This window comes from Pongo abelii, chromosome X (assembly GCF_028885655.2).
Source record: "Pongo abelii isolate AG06213 chromosome X, NHGRI_mPonAbe1-v2.0_pri, whole genome shotgun sequence".
NCBI classification, from domain to species: Eukaryota; Metazoa; Chordata; class Mammalia; order Primates; family Hominidae; genus Pongo; species Pongo abelii.
The window spans coordinates 46,075,778-46,079,224 of NC_072008.2; the positions used below are offsets into that span (position 1 = coordinate 46,075,778).

Below are 3,447 nucleotides of genomic sequence, written 5' to 3' on the forward strand. Positions count from 1 at the left end.
GTTATTCCTTCTTTCTTTTCTATTGCTTTGTTTTGGAATGGAAAGTCTATCCTATGGTTGTTCCACCACAGTATTTTGAAGTATATAACTTGTTTGACCTTATAGGTTCACAGCACAAAAGCAATTTGTCTCAGAATGAACCTTACCTTCAGTCTCACTCATACCTGATTTACATGAGATTCTAGACTTTTGAGTTGATGCTGGAACAAGATCTTTGGGGCTACTGAGATGGAATGAATATATTTCATATGTAAGAACATAAATTTGGGGGGCCAGGAGCCAGACACTATGGTCTGAATGTGTCCTCCAAAATTCATATGTTGAACCTTAGTCATCAGTGTGATAGTATTAAGAGGTTCAGGCTTTAAGAAGTGATTAGTTTGCAAGGGAAGAGGCCTCACTGATGGGATTAGGGCTCTTTAAAAGGGGCTTGATGGAGTGTGTTCTCTCTCTTCTCCTATGTGAAGACACAGCATTCATCTTCTTTTTGCCCATTCATCATCATATGAAGAAGCAGTAAGAAGGCCCTCACCCAACACTGAGCGCCAAGGCCTTGGCCTTGGACTTCCCAGCTTCTAGGACTGTAAGAAAATAAATTACTGTTGGTTATAAATTACCCAGTCTCGGGTACTTTGTTATACCAGCATGAATGGACTAAGACAGTGATCAACTCAGTTGTCAGAGGTCAGGGGTGGGATTGAATGTTGAAAGCTCCAACCCTCTAATCATAACTTGGTCTTTCTGACAACCAACCTTCATCCTGAAGCTAACTTGCCACCACCTCTACTCCCCACTAAGCCAAGTCATCTCATTATCTTGTTAGCATACAAAAAGACACTCATCACTCCAGAGAGTCCAAGGATCTTAGAAGCTCTTGTGTCAGGAACAGGGGACTAAGACCAAATATTTTAACAAAAGATGCTATCACCTCTATTAGTTAGAAAATTACGACAGTTTTAGGAGCTCTGTTCCAGGAACTGAGGGTGAAGACCAAATATGTCTTTTTCTTATTATATTATCACAACATTCAATCTTGCTTTGAGGATCAACCCAATACTTGTACCTGAGAGGGAAATGTAAACTTATCAATGGAATTAGGGAGTTCTTCCCACCTGGCACCACTGTCAACACCTTCTCATTTAATGATAGGCAAAGGGACTCAAAGAACATCAGAAGTAGGGAGTGGAGGATTGGGCATGGTGGTTCAAGCCTGTAATCCCAGCACTTTTGGAGGCTGAGGCGGGAGGATCACCTGAGCCCAAGAGTTCTGTACCAGTGCACTCCAGCCTGAATGACAGAATGAGAAACCTGAATGACAGAATGAGAAACCACCTTTTTAAAAAAAAAAAAAAAGTATGAGTGGACATGGGAGAAGAGAAACTGTCCCTTCAGTAATCATGATTTATTAAACATAACCATGTTGTGCAGAGCCACTTATTTCTCTTCAAAGCCTGTCAAACATCTCAAGTGGAATTACTTTCTCTTCCTGGGTCACAAAAGCCAGTGGCTCAGGCACAGAATAGATAATAGAACTGATTGATGAGTAGGAAGCCAAAAGACACACACAGAGAACAGTACAATCTTTTAAAAGTTCCAAGTCATTAGCTTTATTTTTGCCGAATTCAGCATGGGATGACAAAAATGCATTATATCACTATCATCCATTATTACATGTAGACATTTATCCTCATATTCTTTATATGTCCATTTTCTACATTAAATCTGTTAATCAATACTAATTTAAATTACATGATTTCCTACTAAAAATATGCAGTTCATATAAGCAAGGGCAAATAAATCCTCCTTAAAACATTTTATTCCTTTATAATTGAGAACTTAACAGTCTTAATGGCTAGTTCTTAAAAAATGTTTATAGGATTAAGTTTATTTAAGAGAGCAGACAAACAAAACATATTGTAAAACTAGTATTTTCCAGAAGCAATTTCCATTCTCTTCCTTTCTTCCTGCAAACTGGTGTTTTATCTTTACAAGTTCTCTGTCCTTCCATAAGAAAGCTGAACAGTGGTTAAAACATCCAGTTTGCTTAAATTCCTGAGTGATTCAGATTCCAGTGAGATTGAGGGTCATTCATAACAGTTACAAGGCTGTGTGGTAAAGGGAGAACAAAAATAAACTGGGTTTCTGCAGGTAAGTGAGAAGACAAAATGAAGAGGAATAAGGTTGTAAGGCAGTGTGATTAGGGTTGTGGGTGCTATGCCTTCTGATAATAATTATGAACAGAAATAGAAGCCAAAAAGTAAACAACATGTAAGTGGTCAATCTTTGACAGTTGAGGCAGGGAGAAGGAAGGAAGGATGACATTACACCTTATCTCTGGTTTACTAGGCTGATGTGTGAGACCATTTGGGTGAAATCGTATTGAAATCATTCATTGCTGAGGTGATCAGCTTTCTTGCGGTCCTTTCTCTGCACTCTATTCAATGATAAACTCCACTGGTTTATGCCTCCTGGAAAACAGTTATTCAGAAACATTATAGGGGTAGGTGAAGCATCGGTGAGACAGCCAATGGAGAACATGTTTCCAGGTAGCCTGAAACCCAGCAGACAATGTAGCTGTTGCCTAACGAACACAGAAATCTACATTGTATGCCAGGTTCATGCCCCAGACCTGGATGTTCAGCTTGCAAGTAATTCTCACATACTATTTCAACACAACTGCCTACTGCATTCAAGATTTCAAAATTGGCATTTGTCTTTTCTACCACAAGGAAAAGACAACCAACAGTCAGAAATGCTGGGACTTACCTACTACCAACAAAATTTCCTTAAACCATCATATCATCAAGTTGTCATCATTTAATCACGACATCATGTTGAAAATGCCATCTAAAAGTCAAGAGAGGAAAAAGCTGGATGGAAGGAAGTTCGGATAGATAAACTGGTAGGTACGTGGGTAGGTGGGTGGATGGATGGATGGATGGATGGATGAGTGGATGGATAAATGGATGGATGGGTAGGGGTAGATAGGTAGGTAGGTAGATAGATGAATAGATTGATCTATCCAAATGATAACTTTCATGGGGGGAAAGAGAAAAAAGAGGTAAAACAAAAAGAGGTAAGAGGTAAAACATGGATAAATATCCAGATTCCTCCCCCTTGTAGTATTGAAAGCAAATAGACCTCATCATTCATAAAACCTTGAAGGTTCCCAAGCCCCAGCTGATAATGTTGGACTTAACACCCTAGAACTTGACTCTCTCCTCTCTCTCTGTCTCTCCCTCTCTCTTTGTGTGTGTGTGAGTGTGTGTGTGTGTGTGTGTGTGTAATTCAAGGTAAAGTTTTCATTATTAAAGACTGCCCAATAATCTCTCTTAGGACACGGAAGCAGAAGCTAGAAGATGCCATCAGAGACCCAGTAGCCAGATGTAGCTGCTGATTACGAAAGACAGGATCTACACTGGCTACTGAGCCATTGAGGGTACCTAC

At 39.7% G+C, this 3,447-nt stretch overlaps 1 long non-coding RNA gene across 2 annotated transcripts in view; it reads right to left on the reverse strand.

Annotated features, from left to right (window-relative positions):
* Positions 1–1,582: 1,582 nt before the first annotated feature.
* The window catches only part of LOC112130992 (uncharacterized), a 40,566-nt gene continuing 38,701 nt past the window's right edge, over positions 1,583–3,447 (reverse strand). For both annotated transcript variants that reach the window (XR_008518053.2, XR_010139064.1), the window contains one exon: positions 1,583–2,468. This is a non-coding gene — a long non-coding RNA (uncharacterized LOC112130992). The remainder of the gene's footprint in view (positions 2,469–3,447) is intronic.